Raw genomic sequence first — 25,246 nt, 5'->3', positions numbered from 1 at the left:
TTTCAGCTCTGCATTCTTCTGTATGTCATTTTGGAGTGTCTCCAAAACAGCCAAATTTGAGTGCGCTTGTACTTTCTACTGCCATGGGAATGTCCGAATGTTACCAGTTCTTCCCAGAGCTTCTCTGTCTACAGAAACCCCAGTGGAAGCATATGTATGGATGTAATACTTTAGGGCCTGCTTGGATGATCCCTCATACCGACCTATGTGTCCTCGGTGCAGTACCTTGTCAGTGCCGTCCAAAATTTAGCATCTGCATTTGGGAGATAATGCTGAAAGAAATGCTTCATCTTCTCACGCTGTGAACTTTGACCCCTCTTCCTTGTTCTCTCATCCTTCAGTCATGGGTTCACGAAGGCAACCACAGAGCTGTTCCGCATCCTCTGCCTCAAACCAGATCATAATCCCAGTCCAGGTTACAAATGTAGCAGATCCTAAAACTTTTAATTCTGAGTTCAAACCCAACGCCCCCTGGAACCCTCAGACCACATGCTTGATATCTCTGTTTTAGCCCCACACGTGCTCTATTTCCAAATTGCAAATTGGCCCCTGGTCCTGCAGATGCAGTGGATGTGGCCATGGGTCATATCGATAAACTCAACATCACGTGCCAGTGCGGTTGTTGTCTCACTGAGGTCACAGTTCTCTTTGCTCTCTTGAAAGTACCCACCATAACCCACAACGCACTCCAGATCCCTGAGTTCTGCGTGGGCCATCATCCGTAGCCCTATCCCTCTTTTTCCGCTGCCTCTGCTAGCTCAGATTTGGCAGCTCGGATCTTGGTCTCAGATTCAATTGTGGGGTATTTTGTGATGATTTCTTTGAGTTCTGTCAGCCAAGCATCTGCTGTGCACTCTTCTAACACTCAGCGCATCACCTTCAATCCCATGCTTGCTGCCCGCTTGAGAGTGTGCGTCCAACGTAATCAGAGTTTCACCTTTGATGCTCCATTACCAGAGGTCAGATCCTGCACTTGTTTCCATTCTCCAGTTTGACTTCTCTTTCTTCCAGGTTTTCTGAGGCCTCATCCTTTCTTTGGAAATAACAGACCACTCTTCGGCAAGTGTCCTGTGCCAAGGGCTGTGTGAGTGGATGTTTACAATGCTGTGTGTATGGGAGCGAGTGAGAGCAGGTTGCACTGGTTCTCTGTCTACTGGGCATCAATTAATCAACTCTTTCCACATATAATTCGCAGAAATTGGATGTTTGTTTAGCTCCATATTCTATACAGACATGGTCGGAGGTTTTGTCCAATGAATCCAGCTTTGAGGCTTGGGAAGGCTGGGTCACACGTGTCCCTGCATCCCCAGCCCAGCTGGAAGCCAGAAAGAGGCCCAGGTCAGCCTGTGGCCCATTTTCAGCCCTGCTCTACCCTGGCCTGTCCAAATGCCACAGGGCCATATCACACATCTGGCTGGCAAGCGTTACTTGGGCTAGAGCACCTATCCCCTCTTCTCCTCGTCTGCCCCCTACCTGGTGCCCCTCTATAGCTCCCCTCCCGCTCCCCCGGCCTCTCAGCGCCATCTCCCCTCCTCCTCTCCGTAGTTTCTCAGCGTTTTCCTGCCTTTGGTGAGATGGGGCCATTTCTCTCAAGGGTCGTTTTAAATGTTCAGGTTTTTAAATTTTTATTTTATTGAAGTATAATCATGTTACAATGTTGTGTCAATTTCTGGTGTACAGCAAAATGCTTCAGTCATACATGAACATTTGTATATTCATTTTCATGTCCTTTCTCACCATGAGCTACTACAAGATTCTGACTATGGTTCCCTGTGCTGTGTATTATAAACTTGTTGCTTTATTATATATTTACCAGTCACTATCTGCAAATCTCGAACTCCCAGTGTATCCCTTCCCACCATTTTCCCCTCTGGTAACCATGAGTTTGTTTTCTATATCTGTTTAATTTTAGATTCCACATGAGTGTTGTCATATGGTATTTTTCTTTCTTTCTGGCTTACTTCGCTTAGAATGATGTTTTCCATGGCCATCCATGTTGCTTCAAATGGCATGATATTATTTTTTATGGCTGAGTATTATTCCATTGTATACATGACACGGCTTCTGTATCCAGTCATCTGTTGGTGGACATTTAAGCTGTCTCCATGTCTTGGCTATTGTAAATAGTGCTATGCATATTGGGGTGCTGGTGTCTTTCTGTATTAAGGCCCCCTTTGGATATATGCCCAGGAGTGGAATTATTGTATCATATAGTAAGTGTATTTTTAGTTTTTTGAGGACTCTCCATACCATTTTCCATAACTGCTGTACCAAATTACATTCCCACCGACAGTGTACAAGGGTTCACTGTTTTCCACACCCTCTCTAGCATTTACCATTTGAATATTCATGTTTTAATTATTTTATTGCAGCAGCAACATGTAAGAATGAAAAAGTGGCATCCTGGTGGCTGGGGGATGAGCCTGTGTGTGTGTGTCCTTTTGCATGTGTGTATGTTCCTGTATGTGTGTACATGTCCCTGTGTGTGCATGTGTGCCCTCTATGTGCCTGCATGGGGGTGGGGAGTGGGGCTGGAGCCTGTGTGTGTGACTGAGTGACATCTCAGGCACATGGGCCTGGAGGGGTGTGCGAGGCTGTGATGCTGGGCTGAGAGGCTGTGACCTGACCAAGGCCGCACAGCCTGTCTTGGGGCTCAGGGCCCCACCCTTGCTTCCAGGCCTGTCACCAATCAGCTGGGGTGTCCCCTGCCATGACACAGGGCTTGGAGTCCTGACCCTAAGTGCCCCACAACTTCCCTCAGGAGGAGGGGTCTCTGGGGCAGGAGGAGGTGGCTGGTCTTGGCATGGGGAAGGGGGAGCAGGGAATCCAAGGGGGTGAGCACAGCTCTGGAGTTTGGGGGTGACCAGCAGCAGTGAGGTGAGGGGAGTAAGAAGGGCCTCCTCACCAGGACTGAGTTTGTCACCCCTGCCAAGGGAGCCGCTCTTCTGCACAAGGGCCAATTTAGAAAAATGTGGGAAACCAAGTTTCAGGCTCCATGGTAGATAAGTCCCATTCCAGACGGAAATAGCAGGATGTGACCCCGTAAAAAGTGGTGAGCGCACGTGAGCTATCGCCTCGCCCAGAAAGGAATTCCCCTGAGAGCCAGAGCTCACCCCACACCCACCCAGGGGCCTGGGAGGCCTGGAGTGATGGCCTTGCTGGGGTCCCACTACCCAGGAAGATGGGGAGAAGGGCCGCTGGTCATACAGTCCAAGCCCAAGGAGGGGAAGAGACCTGCCCAGGTCACCCAGCACAGGAGGGCAGTTGGGTGGGACCCAGGCCTTCGGGCTTGTCACAGGCCCCCTTCTTAGGACAGGGGCACAGGCCTGCCTGGGAAAGAAGCATCGGGAAAGTGAATAACCCTGCAGACAATAACCCTGGCTAGCCGAGCCTCAGTTTCCCTTCTGTAGAACGGGGGACGGGACGGCGCCTGCTCACAGGGTCTCTGTGGAGCTAGAGATGGTGCTGCTGTGGTGCTGGGGAGAGCCCTCCTGGTCCTTCTTACCTTGGAAGTGGCCGGAGGGCCTTTCCTGAGGGCCAATGGTGCCTGTCTAGCTGGGCGGGCTGCTGGTCCCTGCGGCCCTGACAGTAGCAGCTACACGGCTTGGTGAAGGATGGGCCAACTCCCCTTCCCAGTCACCCTGGCCCATCGTCCCCCACCATGCACCCTGGGCTGGCTCCCTCTTTCCTTCCTGCCTCCTCTTGTCTCTGCTTCCCCCCACCTGGTGTCCCTCTCTTGTCACCTCCTGTCCCTCTCTAGGACTTGACCCCCACCTTTCTCTCTCTCACTCACACACTGTCTATCCCTGCATGTGTCTTTCTCTGCCTCTCCCCCAGGCCCTCAGGCCCTGAGCTCAGGTCTAGCCCTGTCCAGGGCCACATCTCTCCCAGCCCTCCCACCCTCACAGCGATGTTCCAGCCCCAGCTCTGCTCACAGTGGAGGAGCCCGGTTACAGAGCTGCTCCTGCTGGCACTTGCTGCTGCATCGCTGATCCCCCCACTTCCCGGGCAGTGCAGCAGTCTCACCTTGACCTGTTTGTGGCCCAGCCTGGACCCCAGAGCTGCTGCAGGGCGGGCTTCCTCCCCCACCTGGAATGAGGGAGGGCCCCGTGGGCTCCAGGGACAGCTGGCGCAGAGTGGAGTGGACTCTTTTTATACCCAACACCTTCTCCCTGGCAGTGGTGGCACCCCAACCACTGACCCTGCCCCACCCACCTCAGAGTCAGGAGGATGTGGGAGGATGAAGGGCGCTCATGGGGCCCACTGAGAACACTGCCGCCCTCAGCCCCCCTCAGGGTCTGCCTGGAGCCGGGGATGCCTGGCAGCTGACACAGGGCAGGGGCACGGACCTGGTCAGTGCAGGGCCTCTCGTTGGATGCCCATGGCCCCCCTGCACCTCATCCGTTCCTCACCATGAGACACAGCCACTTCATTCTGGTCATCTAGCTCACGACCGGACACCCCTGTGACTGACAGGCCCCACATGCCCAGTGAGTGTTTACAGACTGAAGCAGCACAGCCATCACTAGATCTAGACACAGGCTGTACCCACCACCCAGGAGGAGCCCCAGGGTCCCTGTGGTCACTGCTGCCCTGAAGGGGTAACCTTGCGTCTGCGCTGTCATCTTAGTTCCTGCTGGTTTGTGAGTTGTGTGCCTGTGAATCACTGTGTGCCCTCAAGAGGGTGTGACCACTGGTCCTCCAGGAAGCAGACACTGACACAGAGAGAACTGTGACACTTTCATTAGGGGTGACAATAGGAGAGAACAGCACAGGGGGCAGGTTGGAGCAGGGAAACATTCGGGCCATAATGCACCTCTGACATCTTCTCTAAACACATCATTGCCACAGCTGAGGGGCCCCTTCAGTTGGCAAATGGACTGTGCTGTAAGGCAAAAAGAGTTATTTATTTTAATAGGATCTTATTTTTTCCTGATTTTGTCTTCTCTAATGTGTGTATGGCCTCTGACAGACACTGTAGTCTGTGTGTGCATCTCCGTGTCTATACAGAATGAAAATAATTATTTTCACATCTCAGACACAGATCTCAAAATGTGCACATTCTCATTATTATATTTCCTTCTTTAACTAGTAAGACCTAATATTTAATAGAAGAAAGGGACCTTTTGCCTTATCTTTAAAGCAGAGAATGGTAAGCTCTGGGCCTGAGCTCTTATATCTTCAGTTTAATTTAATGTACTTCCTAAGGTCTCTTTTGATGATTCTGTGTGCAGACAATTTCTTTTAAACTATGAGAATGCTGAGTGAGAAATATGTCCCAGTCATTTTGCAAAACAATGTGTGTGCTTGACCCAACTCTCCTCACAATGATGTCAAGGAACAGCGTTACCCCCGGCTCACAGAGAACAGTGCTGAAACCCTGTGGGGGCCCCACTGAGTCTTGGTGTTAGGGGATGAACTGCAAGAACTCAAAGAATCAGAAATTGGATCTTGTGACATAAATGTGGAGATGCCAAGCTGACAGTGGGCATGGTGACAGGAGGGAGCAGGGGTGTAGGGACAGGGGTCCTACAGGGTGTCTCCTGATCACCCCTGACTTCCCCCAAAGAACCTGCCTCATGCTGAAGGGCAAGGCACCTGCTCAGCTGATCTAAATCCTGCCTGCACTTTTCAAATCACTGGGTCAAAAGAAAAGTTCAGCCACACAAAATACCCTGAAAAAAAACAAGCTAAATTTCAGCTTCTCTGATATCCAGAGATTTCATCCAGACCCAGAACTTTCAGAAACCCAAGAGAACAATCATCTTTATATGAGGTTGTGAACTGAGGGCTTTCTGGAGGCACTGGATTCTGAAGGGGATACGTGCATGGCTACACTGATTCCCCTGCACACACACGTGGCTCTGAGTGGACCTCATACTGCATTCACACGGCCCACCTGAGCTGCCCGCCCTGCCAGGAGTGACCTTCCAGCTCCATCTGAGTGAACCCAACAAACGTCCACTGGGCAGCCCTTCAATTTTTCTTCCCCTCCACACCCTCTTATTCACTCCTGTGTGGCTCACGTGTCCCTCTTCTGCACTCTGAGGCCCTGCACGGGCATGTCTGCTATGGTGACAAGCTGTCTGCTGTGAATGTCTCTCTCCCTCACTCGCTCCCTCACCCCTCGAGGCAACCCCGTGAGCCCCTGAAGTTAGGGGTGTGCTTCACCCCTCACAGAGCACATCACATGGTCCATGCAAGAGGCACATCTGCCAAACTGGGACTTCAAATTCATTTGATATTCTGTCAAAATCCTCTTCTGTACTATACAAGAGACCTGCTTCCCAGGTCAGGAAGGGGAAATGACACAGTCCATCAGATGTGTGTGCTGGGAAGCTAGACAGACGTCACAATGTCCCAAGTCAGATTTCCTCAGGCATCGCAAGGCCCTGGAGTGCCATCTCCCCTTCTGCAAAGAATCGACAACGGAGCAGAAGCACATGCTCTCATCTTACCGAGTGCTGTAACTGGTGGTGGTGGGGGTGGCGGTGGGTTAGACCACATAGGCCACAACAGAGGTGGGGGTGGCAGTGATGAATAGCCTCTGAGAAGTGACGCTGGGTGTCCCATCGGGCGAGGCACACCAAGTGGTCCTGCACAAGTACCGGGACATCGGGAATCCACAGTGACCTGCAGAACAGAAGAGAGAGCTGTGTTGGATGACAGACAAAAGGAACAACACCTACAGAACCTGAAACCCAATGCAGCAGCTGTCAGCACCGGGCACCCTCCCCTCCACCGGGTGCCCAGACAGCAGCACAGGGTCACACACTTGACCTTGTGGATAAAACACTGTTGCCACACGACACCGCCGGTGTCTGTAAGTGGAGGAAGGTGAGAGTCCTGCCTGAGACCATGTACAGAGGTTCCAGCAACTTGATAAAGTAGGACCTCCCAAACAGGAAGCCTCTCTATGCAGGACAACCCACCCTGACACCTTCCCCAGCTCCACAGAAGCATGGTCTGCATGAACCAGAAACACAGAGAAAGAAAGGAAGTGAAGTCCTGGTTTTCCACATAGAATCAGAGCCGCACCTGGGTACTTACTCTGTCTCCAGGACACTGCCAGACCCTCTCTACTCCCTGCTCACAAAAGGCCCTCCTCCGCCAGCAGGAGCTTCCCCTGGGCGCAATGAGCTCTGAGGAGCTGGGCATCCTGCAGTCCTGTGGGGGAGCTGGCAAAGTGCTTATGAGGGGACAAGGCTGTCCTCAGAAGGGAGTCAGTCTCCGCTACAATCATCCTTATTCGCAGGGATGTCTGGGTTTTAAGTTCGCTAGGAAAAGCACACTACGTTTGTCCTATGGGAAAGGGAAGGGGGAAGTCTCAATCTTGCAAATAACACCAAAGGGATTTTAGCTCATGTGGAAAATCCCACGGTGTGTGATGAGACAGAGAGGAAGCTCTGACTGCTTCCAGGGCAGATCCGAACCACCGCGGGATGGAGAACATGATGCCAGGACTGTGGTGCAAATTGGTCCTGCAGGGAAGTAGGCATTTTCACCTCGGGCACTTTCCCCTCTAGCCTCAATTCCCTACTACAAGTGCACCATCTCTGAGAGTCAGGCTTTTCTGCCCAAGAGTACAACTGGAGGCAGGGGGAAGGCACCTTTACCTCCCCAGAAGAGACAGTGATGGCCTGTGATATTTACCACACCCAGAAAGACTCAAAGTTGCACAAACACCACGGTGTAAGGCTGGAGGGGTGGTTTAGTTCAGTTTTCAGTTACGAGGAATTGAATGGGCATTCTACAAAGGAGAATCCCACAGCCTGAGCCAGGAAACCATTCAAAGAATTACAAAAGGAAACGGTCTCAGTGACCCAGGAGCAATCCCAAGAGAAGGAGGAAAAAAGGAGTTAGCCGAGCCAGGAGAAATCAGTATGGAGCAAGGGCTCACCATTCTTATGCTATTTTAAGAAAAACACAGATAAAGCCTGAGGTCCTCAGCCCTCATGCATTCCCTCGCTGATGGTTTCTGCAAGTAACACTCAAGGTGACAAGGGGAGAGGAAAAGTCAATGGACCCTGGGCAAGAGTTTGAATTTGAAAACAAAGAGACATGCCAGACTCATAACAGAACACACAGTCTGCAGACGAGGCCACAAGAGGCTGCTGCAAAAACAAAAAGAATACATATCCCAGAGAGACAACCACCGAACACGACCTCCCAATTTATCTGGGCCTCCGTGGTCACCTCAGGAGGGCGGGAGCTACAAGGGGAAAACCGGAGACACACGAGGTACTGAAACGGAAAAAAAACCACAGAAAGGATGGAGGATTAGGCTTTTCAGAGTAGACTATACTCCAGCAAAACAAAAATTTGAGCCTTCTTTCCAATATGACAATCGCTCTCATATCACACCGAGTGGGAGACAGGTCTCAGGACCCTTGACTGAAGAGACCACAGGCCCCGAGTTCGGGTGTTTCTTCCATAACCGATCATCGGCTGTGGAATGTCAGGGCTCCACTCACTGCAGACAGTGACAGGGGCGGGCTTGTCCTCCAGGGAGCCCAGAACGTGGTGTCTGTTGAAGGCCAGTGTGCAGAACTGACACGTCTGCCCTCTGTCAGAGGACCCTCTTTCCCTCTACAACAGACACCTCCCTCCCCAGGGCAGGACGGCGAAGACGCGATCCATCAAGTGCGTCTGCTAAGGGACCAGAGGGACACGGCCGTGAGCCCAGTCAGGGCCGCCCGTGCACGGGGAAGCCCCGGAGAGCGATCTGCCCTTCTTCTGCAGTGACTCAAGGAAGAAACAGAGGACAATGCTTTCCTCTTACCGAGCGGAGCAGCTGGCTGTGGGGGTCGAGTTTGCACAGGTCAGCAATTGGGACCAGGTGCAGGTGCCCAGCTGGGCGACGACGGGCCGCTCACGGGGCAGGCCACGCAGGCTGGTCCTCGGAAAGGTTGGGGCCTTCTGGCCCACGGGGTGACATGCAGGACAGAAGGGAGGGCTGGGTTGGATGACAGACAAAAGCGCCAACACTGACAAGAGCCGAAACCCAACACAGCAGCTGTCGGCACCGGGCACCCTCCCCTCAACCGGGTGCCCAGAGAGCAGCATGGCGCCACACGCTCCGCCCAGCCCTCTGGGGCCTGCCTGCACCCTGGGCCACACAGGGGGACATGGGGATATGACCCTGACGCCACACGTCGCCGCCGCTGTCTCCAAGTGGAGGAAGCCAAGGGTCCTCCTGCCCAAGAGGCTGCACACAGAGCTTTCAGCACACAGGCAAACTAGCGCCTTCCCAACAGCCAGCCGTTCTGGGAGGGACGGCCCTCCCCGCCACCTTCCCCAGCTCCACGCAAGCTTTCCCGGCGCGGACCAGGAATATGGAGACGGGACGGATGTGAAGAGCTCATTCTCCACACGAGCAAGCAGAGCCGCACCAGGGTCACCGCTGTTCCTGCAGGACCCTGCCAGGCCCTCTCTGCCCCCTCCTCACAAAGGGCCCTCCTCCGTCCCACAGGGGCTGCCCCTGGGCACAAAGAACCCTGGGGAGCTGGGCATCTCGGAGTCCTGCGGCGGAGCTGGCCAAGGGCTCCTGAGGGGACAAAGCTTTCCTCAGAAGGGAGTCAGTCTCCGCTACAATCATCCCTATCCTCAGGGACGTCTGGATTTTACTTTCGCTATGGAACGCTCCCTACCTGCGTGCTACGGGAGAGGGACACCTGACACCAAAGGGACTGTACCAGCTCGTGCGCAAAACCCTACGGTGTGCCATGAGACCGACGAGCAGCTCTGACAGCTTCCAGGGCAGGCCCGACCCGGCGCAGGGTGGGGGACAAACACAACGTACGCACTCTGGTGCGCATCGGAATTCCCCCGCAGGGAAGGAGGCATTTTCACGGCGGGCTCTTTCCCTTCCAGCCTCTATTCCCTACTAAAAACGCACCATCTCCGAGAGCCAGGCTTTTCTGCCCAGAGTACAAGTGGAGGCAGCGGCCAAGACACACTTACCTCCCGAGAAAAGACAGTGACGGGCTGTGACGTTTACCACACCCAGGAAGACTCAAAGTTGCACAAAGCACACCGTACAATGCTGGAGGGAGGGCTTTGCCCCTTTTCCAGTTACCGGGATCTGAATGGACATTCTAAACAGGAGAAGGAGTCAGCCGAGCCAGGAGAAGTCAGTGTGGAGCGAGGGCTCACCCTCCTCACGCTGTTTCGAGAAACCCACAGTCAAAGTCTGTGGGCCCCGGCTCCTAAGCACTCCCTCATGGCTCCTGCAGGCACCAGCCAAGGCGACGGGCTCCCGGGAGAAGCAGCCCACTGGCTCCTGGGCAAGAGTTTTGAGTCTGAAAAAGGCAGCAACTCGCCACGCCAGACCCGTCACAGGACACACAGTCTGCAGACGAGGCTAGGAACGGCTGCCGGGAGAACGGGAAGATCACCTTTCCCAGGACGAGTTCCAACAGAGCATGACCACCCACCCCACTTACCTGGGCCTCCGGGGCCGCCGCAGGTGGGCGGGCGCTGCCGGGCCACACCAGAGCTGCGCCAGGTCCCGCGTCGGCTAAAAACCACAGAAAAAGATGAAGGATTAGGCTTTCCTGCGAAGACACTGCTGAAGCGAAACAAAATCTTTGTGCCTTCCTTCCTTCCTTCCCCGTATCACACTCGTTTCTTGGAGGAACTGGATACTGACCCCAGGAACTCCTGCATGCTAAGCCCGCATTCTCTGTACTGCTGAGCTACATATATCCTTCCCCCCAGAGCACACTAGTTTCTAGGCACAGAGAACAAGAAATGCCAGCCACGTTCACTAACTTACCCAGTGTATAATAAGCTCCATATGCTCCACCAACAGAGGTCAGTGTTTTATGATCCGTCAGCTCCTGCGGAGCCATTTCTACAGTCCCAGTAGCGTATTCCGGTTTTCTAATTTCGGGCTTAGTCGCCCCTTCCTAGGAACACAAAACAAGATAAATCAGGAACCGAACTTCAGATAATGTGCATACGCTTAGTCAGTCAGGTAGACAACAGTTATTTACCGAAACTATCAGAACATAAGCCCTATCCTGGGAGAAGCTGGCGGTACAAATAAAAGTCAGATTCTCCTCTCTGTTCTGCCAGAGGCACAGGATCCATGAAAACAAATCAGCACAGAAAAGTTTCAACAGCTCTACAACTGAGGTGAACGGGTACAGTAACGCCACAAAGGACAGGAGAGTCCGCTGCAGGTGGATAGCTCAGGGAATGCTGGGAAGGCCGTACTGTTTCGTAAAAGAGAGATCCAGAGCAGAGGGGACATGTGGAGGGGCTTTGGGGAAGGGCAGACTGAGTAAAAGGAGCAGGTGGGAAACAGCTTAAGGCATTAAGGAAACTAGACCACTGTTACTGGCGGTGGAATGGGAAGACAAAACATGCTGCCTTGAAAATGAAACATCACTTAATTAATTTCAAGTGAGGACGGCTAAAACAAGAACCAACTCCAAGATACACCTAACTTTCCCAGGGATGTATTTCTTTTCAATATCCTCTAATAAACTGTAAGGGAAAGACCCTGAAAGAAAGAATGCCCATACAGACACTGGTTTCATTAGGTGAGTCTGGAAAATGAACACAAGTGCATTATACAGTCCTACGGCATTAAGCACAGAATCACATCCTAAATTGTCAGTTAAAAACATAAGTGAAAAATTCTCATCAGCAGATGCAAATGTGAAAATGCACACTCACGCCAACCCCCGGTTTAATTCTCAGAATCCCCTGGTACTTATATAGTCACACAAGGACATTAACAACAAGAGACTGTACCTCATCCCAGGAAGATTCTCTTCCTCTCTCTTCTGGAAAGTGGCGCACTGACACACCATCTGTAAAATGTATTTACAGGTACATTAATGAGAATATTCACGAATGTATATTAAATCCACCATGTGCGTCTATCTCTGTTCTTGGATGTGTCAAAACAATAGTGGCAGAAAAGACTTTCAAAGATTTGGAGCATTTTCTGAAAAAAATGCTTAAGTCATGGTTGGGATATATTTCAAACCAAGTAGTAAGAGGAAAACACGTAAAAAATAGTGGATATGGAAGTTGGGTTTGTGCACTATGTATTTCTAACATTTGAAGTTTGCTCTTGTTTTTGTTTTTTCTTTTCTTCTGTTTTTAAATGGAGGTTCCGGGAATGAGCACACGGAATTCGGCATGCTAAGCAAGCATTCTATTTACCACTAACCTATGTCCTTCCCCGAGTCAACTAGCTTCTCGGCATAGATAAAATAAAATACAAAACAGTCTTTCACTGTTCACTGCCTTACAAAACATGTTAGTTTCCTGAAGCGCAAAAGATCTTTGAGGCCTTCTTCCCGTATCACACTTAGTCTCACATCAGACCGAGTGGGAGACAGGTCTCAGGACCCTTGACTGAAGAGACCACAGGCCCCGAGTTCGGGTGTTTCTTCCATAACCGATCATCGGCTGTGGAATGTCAGGGCTCCACTCACTGCAGACAGTGACAGGGGCGGGCTTGTCCTCCAGGGAGCCCAGAACATGGTGTCTTTTGAAGACCCGTGTGCAGAACCGACAAGTCTGCCCTCCGTCAGAGGACCCTCTTTTCCTCTACAACAGACACCTCCCTCCCCAGGGCAGGACGGCGAAGACGCGGTCCATCAAGTGCGTCTGCTAAGGGACCAGAGGGACACGGCCGTGAGCCCATTCAGGGCCGCCCGTGCACGGGGAAGCCCCGGAGAGCGATCTGCCCTTCTTCTGCAGTGACTCAAGGAAGAAACAGAGGACTATGCTTTCCTCTTACCGAGCGGAGCAGCTGGCTGTGGGGGTCGAGGTTGCACAGGGCAGCAAGTGGGACCAGGTGCAGGTGCCCAGCTGGGCGACGACGGGCCGCTCACGGGGCAGGCCACGCAGGCTGGTCCTCGGAAAGATTGGGGCCCTCCAGCCCACGGGGTGACCTGCGGGACAGAAGGGAGGGCTTGGTTGAATGACAGACAAAACGCCAACACCGACAATAGCCGAAACCCAACGCAGCAGTCTTCGGCACCGGGCACCCTCCCCTGCACTGGGTGCCCAGTTGGCAGCTGCACGGCATGCACTCCTTTAGCCCTGGGCCTGCCTGCAGCCTGGGCTGCTCAGGAGGCTTTTGGGATAAAACACTGTCACCAAACTTCACTGTGATGACTGGGCATACTTATCCCCTAATTCCCAATCCATAGGCAAAGCCAGGAAGGTTTGTTCAAAAGGAAAATGCTCGTTGCAGAGATTATTCAATACAAAATGACCACTGGAACACAACTGAGTAAAATTACTTACTTTGGTTTCCTCTGCCTCCTGAGCCGGTAAGGCGGTGCCATTCCTAACAGGGGTGCCACCCGGCCCTGAAGCTGTAAAGGGAGAGCAGCACTGAATGCGGATTCTATCTGACAGATGCCGTGCAGGGGAAGCATGAGCCGAGCCCTCCGTGCCCTCCTCCAAGAGCTCTCACTCCCACCCACGCCCCGGGCTCTTCACAGAGGCCGCAGTTCTCCCTCACACCTCAGTTGACCCCGAGGACGAGGGGAGACTGGACCCCTGTCCCATGACGAGGACACCACAGGGCCTTGATTCAGGTGTTTTCATAGCTAATCATCCTGGATGTGGTCTCAGGGCTCAGATCCCTCGCAACCAACACTTACACAGTGGACTCACAGCACACTTCAGGGCAAATCAGTCTGTATACAGATTATACATTAAAGTAAGAAGGGTCTTTCGTAGGAAGAGTATCAACAACCCCTGACTGTGAGCTCCACCTCTTCCTCCTCAGCCTGTTGGTAAACGGTTAAAAGCCTTCTCTCTGACAGCGCATGTCTTGTATAAGTGACCAGATGTCACGTAAACATTTATGAAAGAAGTGGCCTCAATGACTTATGTTGTAATAAGCGGCAAAAGAATGGTGAGTTACATGGAGTAGCTGGTGGGAGACTTTAGAGTTACACGTTAACTCTGGGAGAGGGAGGCTACGTAGTCATGTCACTTACTAACTGGCTACTATAGGTCACTGTGCAAGCTTTTTTATAAGAACGAAGGGACCTGCAAAATTAGTGAAGAAATGCCTGCTGCCTTAAAGCAGATCTTGAATAGAATATTTACCCACCAAGGCAAATGAAGAAAAATGTTTTTCTCGTTATGACATACTGCCTTCATTCTACAATGTCATCCATGTTATTTTCCTAAAATGAGAAGAAAATTCAGCCTTCAAAACCGTGTCTAGGAGGGAAGAGAAGGCTGACGCTCATGTCTTCTAGTGCACAGAAACCAGCCATGCCAGCCACGCCAGGCAACCAAGAGACTGGGGGGCGGCCCGCAGTCCCTGGAGGGGCGTGAGCTCCACCGCTCACAGGGGACAGAGCCCTGCTGGCTGGTGGCATGTAAAGAAAACAGCATCTTGTCACCCAGCTGTGAACCTGTTCCCCACAGTGAGTGTGTGGTGTGGTGTCCAGGAAACCCGACAACTACCCATGGGGACAAGCAGCCCACTGGGCGGCTCCTGCTGCAGAAATGGAGCTGCCGCACTTCACAGTGCGCTCCTTACCTCTCAGGGGAGGGTGCAGCCTGTACGGTCCTCCTGGGGTTGGCTCCTGCCTCATGTATTCCTCTGCCTGCCTCCGTCTGCAGATTGCATCCAATCTTAAAGATAAAGAATGGCTTCAATACAAATTACAACACCAATTCCTCTACTAGGCACAAAACAACCAGTCCTTAAAAATCTCAAAACACCCTTAAAAATGTGTCAAAATTCTGTACCTCTGTTTCAGGTGGGCAACTTCCCTTCTCAGCTCAGAGGAGTTTTCCCTTCTCAGGTCAGAGTTTTCCCTTCTCAATTCAGAGATTTCCCTCTCCAGCTCCTGAGCCCTGAGCTGTGGGAGAAAAACACATCCACGTTCAGTTGTGGCCGACTGTGCACAAAGGAAAGGAAGGAAACAAATTCTTACCGAGCTGTCTTGGGCCTTCTTCTCGGCAAGAGTCACCTGAAAAAGTCAACACATCAAGAAACACCCCATGGCTAGGGGTTCTCAGGGCCACAATAGCTGTCTGCATCAGGTGCTGAGGACTCAGTGTGTCAGGAGGAAGGCAGGTTACCTGGTGTCTCCAAGTGATCTCTGCTTCCCGCATTTGCCCGTGACATTCTTCAAGTCGTATCCTATGAGTTACAAATTGTTCCATCAGAGAAGACACAATGCTGGGTATGCTGTTAAATAACCTGCCCCAGTCCACGTTATCTGCACTGCACACTCACACACATCATCTCACCGCTCAAGACACACTGCACACGGCTGCAGAAGCACAAAGCTGTCGCTGCAGCCACTCCTTCCGTCACTGTTACTGAACGCCTACCCGGTTCTGCGTGGACACAATTCCCCCTCCCGTTCTCAGCATTTCCCTCACGTGTCCTGTGCTGAGCGTCTTTCATCACAAAGCTTGATTCTTCCTTTCCTTACATCCTGACCCTACTTCTTACACCTGGGTCTCCCCAGCAGCAGAGGAATGTTTCTTGGTCCGACTGACGCTATACTAAACTGCTATCCTTAGGGTGAGAACGGTTTATAGTACCTTCAGAAACATCTCTGTGAACCGTCTCTCCACTCAGTCTGGCCAGCACTGGGACCAGGAAATTCTTAGTAACTTAATACTTTTTAAAGTTAAACTTTTAAGTTAACATGTGTAAAACTTAACACTTTTCCTCCTGTGTGAAGCCATGTATACAAATGTCTTTTGTTTGGGTCGGTTTATGATATTGTGTCTAAACATTTTAGAAAAGTTTTCAAAAAATCCAACAGGTGTTTTCAGAGCCGCAGGTGCAGAGGAGCTGAACTCACCTGTACCATCTTGTCTCCTCTTCAGCCAATTTTGCCTCCTCCTTTGCTGCCAACAGCTGCTGCTTTCCCACCAGCTCACATCCGTTCATGTCCACCTTCCTGAGAGGGGAAAGAAACTCTGAAATTCTGCCAGTTTCCCTCCCAGAAACTGGAAGGGAAGAATTCCATGTTGCTTTCGCCCTTCCCCATAAATGCTCAGGCTGATAAATACACAGGAAAGAATTAAAGTACCCCCACTAATAAATATGAAAAAACTACACTCAGGCCTCTGGCAAGTGTTTGGTATCTGGGCTTCCCTTCAGCGTCCTCACCCTTAATCATTTATGCATAAAGTAAACACACAGGAAAAGCCCACATGAGGTGTGCTCTGCGCCCCCCCAACCAGGCTCAGGCTCCTGTTTCAACGTGGGAATCAGGGTCTGACCAAGTCATCACAACCAAACACATTAGGGTAAAGCAAGCGTTCATGACTTGTTTGATTTCTCCCACAGAGAGCCCAGATTTCAGTCAAAACCTGGAGCAAAACCTGATCCTTTAGGAAATATAAGGAAATGTTTGTTTTTGAAAGCGGGTTAATGGGTGTGATGTCCATGACCTCTCCCTGAGAATGACAGGAAACTCTGGACAAATTATGAAATCCATGATCGTATGTACCAAATTGCTAAAAAGCCAGAAAGGGACATGAGGCCAAGATGGAGAAGAAGAAAGCCCAGGACTGGGCCCACCTTCCCGGGGGTCACCCGGTAACTGCAGAGGAAACCACTGAGATGCAGAGCAGCCCGGCAGCCGGTGCCCCCTACGCACGGGCACCGCAGTCAGGCAGCTGGAGCTCACTGTCCGTCAGTGAAGGTGATCCCTAGAGAGACCCACAGGACTTAGCTGGGATCCACGAGAGCTACATGCCAGAAACAAAGGTGGACAGGAGACACACGGGCCTCACGAAAGCTGGCTGCACTGACTGATCTCAGCCGCTAACCGGGTTAACAGGATGTAGCGCTGCTGGCGCCCTGACCACCTGCCAGCTGTAATGCCCACCTTCTCTGCAGCAAGTTAACCTCACACGAGGCCTCAAATTTTCTCTATTTTCTATCCAATGTCTAGAGTTTATTAAAAATGATAGACACATGGCAGGTCATGACACTTTGATGTGGTTGAAACCTAAGGACAATAAAAATGGACCTAGGGGGATCCAGATAATGAAGCGACTAAATCTGGCCCAAGAACCCGCTAAAATCTCAAACTAAATATAAACAAGACTCTGGTAACCAGTTAGAATGAACAGAAGCAGCAGATTACAGAAATCAAGGTCGAAAAATAAATGCACATATGTACTGATTGAATATGGTAAAGAAATTATGGTGGTAAGTATTCTGAAACATATTACAATATCCACATAACTCCACACATTCATTCACACATTGTCATAATTAACACGGGAATGTCTTACCCTTCAGTGTCCATAGATCTCTGTCCACTGATTTCATCAAGGACACTTACTTTCTTCACCTGCCTTTGGAAACCGTCTTCCTCACGTTCTTTCAGAGATCCCGATGCAGCATGGTGGTCTTGCATTTTCTTTTTACCCTCTATAAACATAAAACATCTGGCTTTGTGTGTGCACATGTGCACTCAAGAGCTTGGCTGTGCTGGGGAGTGGAGAAAGGAGAGAATTCTGAAGGCAGGAATCCCCTTTTTACCTTCCCAGTGCAAATTCATTGCTATTACAGGCATGTTTCATTTTATTGCCCTCCCTGGTAATGCATATTTTTAAACAATTGAAGATTTGTAACAACCCTGAGTACAGCAATTCCATTGGTGACATTTTTTTCTGGCAGCATTTGCTCATTTCTTATCTCTGTGTCACATTTGTGTAGTTTCTGAAATATTTGGTTCTTTATCATTTTAATTAAAACAGGCATGATATTCCTTTAAGGCAAAGCCTAATCCAGCGGAAGTCCCTATTTCTCAGCAATTCTATAACCCTGAGAGAGGTGAAGAGGCTTCAGAATAAAAGTGTGAAGCCAGCAGGGGTTGGCCCATGAAGTTTAAGGCAAGATTCCATCTCCACTGCATACCTGTGCAAGGTAAGGCGGGAAGAGCTGACCCAGAGGCTGCTGCAAGTGCTCCAGGAGATGAAGCTAAGGCAGCTAATGAAGGTGGCTGCACTAAACAACAGGTTTTCAATGCAGAGAACTGCAAGGGGAGGCCACCCAGCACCATCACAGCTGGAGAGAAGTCAGCGCCTGGCATCAAGGCTTCAATGGACAGGCTGATTTTCCCGTTAGCGGCTAACGAAGCCAATATTCATTTAACATTATGAAAATCCTATGTCCCATGAGAATCAAGTGAAATCTACTCTGTGCTCTATAAATAGAACAAAGCCTGAATGACAGCACATCTATTTACAACATGAATATTTTAGCCCATTGTTGAGACCTACTGCTCAGAAAACAAAACAAAACACACAAAAAAAATTCTTTCAAAATATTACTGCTCATGGACAATGCACAAGTCATCCAGGAGCTCTGATGGAGATGCATGAGATGAATGCTGTTTCCATGCTTAACACGACATCTATTCTGCAGCCCATGAATCAGGAGTAATTATGACTTTCAAGTCTTATTATTTAAGAAATACATTTTGGAAGGCTTTAGCTGCCATAGACAGTGACACCAATGATGGGTCTGGGCAAATGAATGGAAAATTTTCTGGAAAGGATTCACCATTTTACATGCCATTAAGAACATTCGTGATTCATGGGAAGAAGTCAAAATATCAACATGAACTGGGGTTTGGAAGGAATTGATTCCAATCCTGATGTGTAACTTTGAAGGGCTCAAGAATTCAGTGCAGGAAGGAGCTGCAGATGTGCTGAAAATAGCAGGAGAACTAGAGTTACAAGTGGAGCCTGAAGATATGACTGATTGGCTGCAACCTCATGATAAAATGTGCATGAATGAGGAGCTGCTTCTTATGGACAAGCAAAGAAATTGGTTTCTTGAGATGGAATCAACTGGTGAAGATGCTGTGAAGAAGGTTGAAATAACAAAGGACTTAGAAGAGCGTATGAACTTAGCTGATAAATTACCACAGGGTTTGAGAGGACTGACTCCAATTTGGAAAGAATTTCTACTGTGTGTAAAATGTGTCAAATTGCCTGTGACAGAGGACTTGTTCCTGAAAGGAAGAGAGAATCCTGTCACAAACTTCATTGTGGTCTTATGTTAAGAAATTGCAAAAGCCACACCGATCTTCAGCAACTGCCACAATGACCAGTCAGCAGCCACCAATGTTAATTCAAGGCCATCCACCAAAATGACTGTAACTCAATAAAAAAAAAAGTTAAAAAAATACCATCCACCAACAAAAAGATTAAACCTCACTAAAGGCTCCAATGATGGCTAGCCGTTTTTAGTAATAAAGAGTATTTTCATTAAGTTATGAACATTGGGGTTTTTAGACACAGTGGTATTGCTCACTTAATAGACTACAGTATAGTGTAAACTTAACTGTTCTTTGCACTGGAAAACCAAAAAAAAAAAAACCCCAAAAAATAAGTTATTTAACTCTCTTTATTATATTTATTTTATTCTAGGGGTCTAGAACTGAAGCCACAACATCTCCCAGGAATCCTGTATGTAAGGTTTTCTTCCCAACAAGCAACATACCTTCCAGGCTGCAGTCCCCTGTTGTCACAGCTCGCTGCATCGAATCCTCAGATCTGGTCTTTGAAACACCTGGCTGTAAGATAGATATGAGAAGACATTCAAGAAGTACTGATCCACAGCAATGTGCACCTACTTAACATGAGAGGAATCATACGCTTGGAATCAGCTAAGATGGGCCACCTGCTTTCCGTGCGTTACAGCACAATTAAACACTGACACAGTGATGCTCGGTTCTCTGAGGTAAGCATCTCTGGGGGTGAGTAACAATCCTTACTCTCTTCTTGATGCTGAGCTGAACGTCCTCCTGCACATGCATTTCTTCAGATTTCACTGTGGCTTCACAGACATGAGATTTATTAAGAGCAATTTCAACTTAAAACATTCTCATTGGTGACTAAATTCCCAAGAAAAATAATTTGAGTAGATATCAACATTTAATCTTCTAAGACATGAGATTGTTGTTCCTTGTGAAAGCTAATGTGTACAGTGGAAATCCTGCTACAACTGGAGGCATTTACCTCAAATTCCTGAAGTGTTCATTGAAACAGCACCTTTCAAATTCTCTGGAGATGTTCCTTTTTCCAGTATCTTCACACAGGACAGAAATAAAGTATGTACTAAGATTTCAATGAAAACTCAGGGTGATATGTTTAAAAAGTGTAATTTTTTTTCCAGAAACAAAGTATTTTGTTAACTGCAAAACAAACCATAGAAAATAAATATATTAGCCATGGTACATGTCCAAAGACTTTGGTGAGCATTCTCTCCAGAAGATATTAAGGCAGTGAAATGATTCTGAACATACAAATTTTATAAAGAAAGGAAAGCAAGTGTTATATGTTCCCTTACATATGCTTGAAAGCATCTGAGACTTTCCCTGAATTTCGGTTTGGGGCTGAAGACAGTGCTCCATTTGAGAGTTTACAGCAGACAGGGCCTCTTCCTTCAAGTTCTAGCAACGGGCATCCTAGCAGCTCATTCTGACCCTTTGCATCTTGCATTTCCTTCTTCAGCTGGTCCTCTTCCACTGCCAGCCGGCCAATCTCTTCCAGAAAGTCTTGGTTTGTTCTGATGGGCAGTTGCTTCTCTTCAACCCTTTTGGAATCCTGTCCCTTCTCAGCCAGTACCCACAACTACGCCTAATTTTCCTGTGATGGCAGCTGATACAGGCTGGGCCCAGGACAAATGTCAAGCCCATAAAGAAATGTGGAAAAAAGACCTCCAGGCACAGATTTTTCCTCACCTCCACAGGCTTCCTCCTCCCTGGACAATGGAGTTCAAGACTGGACGACAAGAGGAAGCAAGGGTGGGAAACTGCTCATGTCAAAGAGCTCACAAATGAGTGTTGCTGGTGAAATATAAACAAAGTTTACCCAAATTCACATGGAAAATTCTCTGTTTAACATCAACAGGGCAAGGAACTGTGCACCTAGTCTAGTAACTTCCTTATCCTCTCAGGTATTTCCTGACATCTTCTGTGTATCTTGGAGGGCAGTGTGAGTGGTGAGAAAACTCTCTAGGTTGTGAAAATAAGACATATTTCCTAGTCTCTAAAATAGAAAAAGTCACAGAGGTTTTAGTCCATGAAATTCTGGGTCATTGTTCACAGGGAATTTCCGCTCCTGGGCTCTCACACTCTGTTGTGGTCAAAAGCAGGAGGAGCAGGTGCACGCAGCTCGCCCAGGGCACAAAAAGCCTCAGAAGCCCGGCTATGGTCAAAGTGGCAGCTCTTACCAGGTGTGGGCTCTTGGCGTTCTGGTCCCTCACAGCCTGCAGCTTAGCTCGAACAATCTGAATGATGTCATTCAAATTTTCATTCACCTTCTCAATGGCTTTCAAGCTCTCATTCAATGAAACATTGAATTAGTAACAATTACTCATTACTTTCATTTCTACTTTCAGAATGTAATCTAACAAGAGGTTCGTACCTTAAACTTCAGTGCTTTCTCAGAGGGCAGCTTCTTTTGCCTGATGGCCTCCTCTAAGCATTTCTTTGCGTTGTTGGTCTATGCAAAAATGTAATGAAGGAAACAGAATTACAAATACTAATTACACTGCTAGCTGAACCTATCTTGTGTGTGACCCCTTCCACTAATACAGAAAGTGGTGCTTTACATCTACAACACTTGCTTTGTTTATTTTTTTACTGATATATAGTCAGTTACAATGTGTCAATTTTCTGGTGTACAGCATGTTTCAGTTACATATATATATACACCTATGTTTGTCTTCACATTCTTTTTCATTATAGATTACAAGATATCAAGTAGAGTTCCCTGTGCTCTACAGAAGAAATTTGTTATTTTTTTTTTGTTTGTTTGTTTTTTTTATCTAGGACACATGCTTTGAACCTAGACCTCTTATGGAACACATGGAACAGGACAGTAGGATGAAGGAAAAGAGAGCCAAATAACTGAACTGCCAGAGTGGGGAGGATCTGAAGGTAAAATCACACAAAAAAAAAAAAAAGCAAAAGGACAAGGATACCTTCTGCACCCAAGCAGATATATTTTCTGCAAGTTCTCTGTTTTCATTCTCCAAATTCTTGCTCTGCTCAGTCATCTGCTTTAAAGTAACTAAAAGGAGATGAAGCAATTTCTCATATTGGCAAGAAAACCCAGTAGAATAGAATTATCATGATTTATTAGCAGTAGAGACATATCTGGCTGGCACTATGAGTATAATTAACCTTTTAGCTTTTCTACTGTGCCTAAAGGAAGCAAATCTTAGTGGCATTCTAAATGTGAGATCATTGAGATTCCTAGTTTAATTTTTTTCAAAGATGCAGAAACACAATAAAAAGTCTTCCCCTAAATTCTCTCCCAGCTATAAGCACCATTCTTAGAAAATTCAATCATTCAAATACTTCTGACATCACCAGAGATGAAAAAGAAAAACCAAGCATCCTGTCCCCTTAACATTCTCTCCTCCAATTACTAAGGTAAGTAAACATGCCCCTGCTTAAAAAAATAGAACCCTTATCCCACGCAGGTTCACCCCACAGCCAGGCCCTATCTGCAACACCACAGAAGGCAAGTTCAAAACGTTGCCTGACTGGGCCTGCACTGGCCTCCAGTGTCTTCCTGCTGCCTGGAAGATCGTCTTTCATGAAAATCATGTTGGGGGCCCTGAAGGACAAGGTAGCTGGAATTAAACACTTTGGTACCATGTGGGCTTCCCCACCTAGTCACTGGAGGACCTGGATAACACACAGGCCCTAAATGACAAGCTTTTCTATCGCCAGGATGAGAATGTTACCATCACTGCTTCAGGAAAGCAGCACATGTAAAACAGCCAGTCACAGGCGACTCCATGTGTGAAGCTCTAGAACGCAGCCCTCAGAACCAGACTCCTCTCTCAGGCATCTAAGTCCCTCATCTGACCACACAGTGCACACGCGTCTTCTGTCTGCCCAGTGGTGATGCTCTGATGCTGAGATCCCTCTTCTCAGCACCAGGCCTTCTGCATCAACTGTCACCAACAGCAGCCCTTGAGGGCCTACTGAGTGGCGGGCAGCCACCCTGCACATCACGCACAGCCCCACTCGGTCAGCAGAGTGTGAAGCCTGCATAGAAAGCATCATCCTCAGGCTGAATCACTTCCATTAAGTCCCCACTGACATGAATGGCTCCTTTCACTTATGAGTCACAGCCCATGGATGCCCCTCTGCTGTGACACACACCGCCTGGCTACATCTGCATCCCTCCCTAAGCCTGGAGAGTCCTGACAGGCTCAAGTAGTGTTTCAGCATCTTTACTTTTCACCAAGAGCCAGCTCATATTAGGGACACACTCCGAACATTAGACTCTTCTCATCACCTGCTTCCTCAAGTTTGCTATGCGAAATTAAACTCATCCTAGTCTCCCTACTCCTGTGACCCTCCTGGCCTCTTAGCTCAATAGATGTCAACTTCCTCTACGATGTCATTTAGACACCATTGCAGGAGTAAAATTTTCAAGAGTTGAGAAGTCAGTTAGACATCAGAAGTCATTGCGTTTACTCTTAGTTGAATTAAAATCCACATCAAATCCTGGTATTGAGAAAATATTACAAAGGAAACTAAACCCTAATACCTTACCTTGACACACTGGAGGCTTTACCTAGGAGAGGAAGAAACATTAAATTTGAAGTCAAAACATATAATTAGTAAATCTATAATTTCTATTATACTATCAAAACAGTAATCCATTGAAATCACAATTATCACTTTGGTACAGCATAATAATTAATATGATTAAAAATCAGGAAAAATCAGAATTTCCTACTTAAGGCATGATCTTTCACTCACCATTTCTGATAGCACAATGGTAAATAACTTATTTTAGAACAAAAGATCTGCTTACATTCTATTAAATAAACATCACTCTATTCAATTTTCATAACGCATATTCACATTTAACAACACAACTATATTATTTTCATGATATGTTGTTGTAATGCACCATTTATCTAATTTTTTTTGTCAAACCAAACATCCACACTTAAGTCCAGAACCTGGATAGTTGTGTAACCTTCAAAAGAGAGAGAGAGACAGAGAGGAGGAAACTAAAAGAAAAATAAAGGCAAAATCTTTATACTAAGATTAAGATGCACCCCTTTCATTCAATGAAAGGTTTTCTGAAATCTTATACAGAGTTGACTGTTGAATTGATAAGCAATTGTAACATATGAGGTCGTAAGATTTGTCAAGACCACTAAAAACAAACGGACATCAGATGAGACATCAGACGAGAATGAAAGTGAGTAATGGCTGTAGTGAAACCACACACAGCAGCAGGATGGACAGCGACCATTTTCAAGAAGCGAACGTGCTTCTTGACTCAGATACAAGTCATCGTATGAAGAGTAATAGTCCAGAAAAACCCAGGCAAGACTCCACTGTAATACCATGTAAAGACCCATTTCCCTGACCCTTAACACATATTTCTTCATTCAAAACTTTAAGTGATGATCAGAGACTGAGGCCAGCCCCTAACCTTGCCAAGATATTGAAGAATCATCACAGTGTCGAAGATCCAGTGGCAATAATGTGGCAATAGAAGAATGCATCCATGGAGGGCAAACAGAAAACCACAGATGTTCCCTTAACTTCACACTTGCTCAGGAACACTGAGCTTCCCTGTCCCCTGTCACCCAACACACAGGCAGGGGCAGGTGGAGAGATAGATGGACTCGCCAAATACTTAACCTTCCTGTTTTGTTATTGAAGAGAAGAGTTTATAAATTGCCATTGTCTCATTGAGAATATACTGTTGTCTTGCTCAATGAGTTCTTTCTATAAAGATTTTGCAACAAATTTCCATTTCAAAACTAATTTGTGTTCAAGTTAATAATCTAAAAGGAAACAAAGAAAAGACTCCTGGATTCTGGCCCAGGCAGGCAAATAAAATGTCCAGTGACTATAAAAATTCCTATTAGGTGTGATTAAAAGGACACTGTCAGGTACTTTAGTAATACTTACAGCTAGGACGGTCCTCCAGACGAACAAGAGAAAAATAGAAACTCCCCAGGAGGCAGCAAGAAGAATAAGCTTCCACAGAAGTTCATAAACATCAGACACAGGATGGAAAAGGAGAATCAGAGTGTCGAGGATCTGAAAAGATATTAGATATAATGAGGAACCTCAAAGACATTCCCAGTGTATATGTCACAGAGAATCATCTTTAGAAACCCTCAACCACATCCTCAGATAGCTCCACAGAGAGGCGAGAAGGGACACTTGAGTTCAAAGGAGCTCTTGGGAGTGTGGGCATGTTTACT

The 25,246-nt window shown here is 48.1% G+C and overlaps 2 long non-coding RNA genes across 2 annotated transcripts; both read right to left on the bottom strand.

The window, feature by feature from the left end:
• Positions 1–14,536: 14,536 nt before the first annotated feature.
• On the bottom strand, positions 14,537–14,972 carry LOC141574766 (uncharacterized). Its single transcript, XR_012501855.1, has 3 exons — positions 14,934–14,972; positions 14,746–14,858; positions 14,537–14,628 (listed from the first exon to the last, which is right to left on the bottom strand). It is a non-coding gene; the product is annotated as an uncharacterized LOC141574766 (long non-coding RNA).
• A 136-nt stretch (positions 14,973–15,108) lies between these two features.
• LOC141574772 (uncharacterized) lies at positions 15,109–17,398 on the bottom strand. The gene is made up of 3 exons (XR_012501866.1): positions 17,266–17,398; positions 15,819–15,917; positions 15,109–15,142 (listed from the first exon to the last, which is right to left on the bottom strand). It is a non-coding gene; the product is annotated as an uncharacterized LOC141574772 (long non-coding RNA).
• Positions 17,399–25,246: the final 7,848 nt, after the last annotated feature.

The sequence above is a fragment of the Camelus bactrianus genome, chromosome 23, assembly GCF_048773025.1.
Source record: "Camelus bactrianus isolate YW-2024 breed Bactrian camel chromosome 23, ASM4877302v1, whole genome shotgun sequence".
Taxonomy (NCBI): domain Eukaryota; kingdom Metazoa; phylum Chordata; class Mammalia; order Artiodactyla; family Camelidae; genus Camelus; species Camelus bactrianus.
The sequence above is the reverse complement of the archived record's forward strand: the minus strand, read 5'-3'. Positions and strand labels throughout refer to the sequence as shown.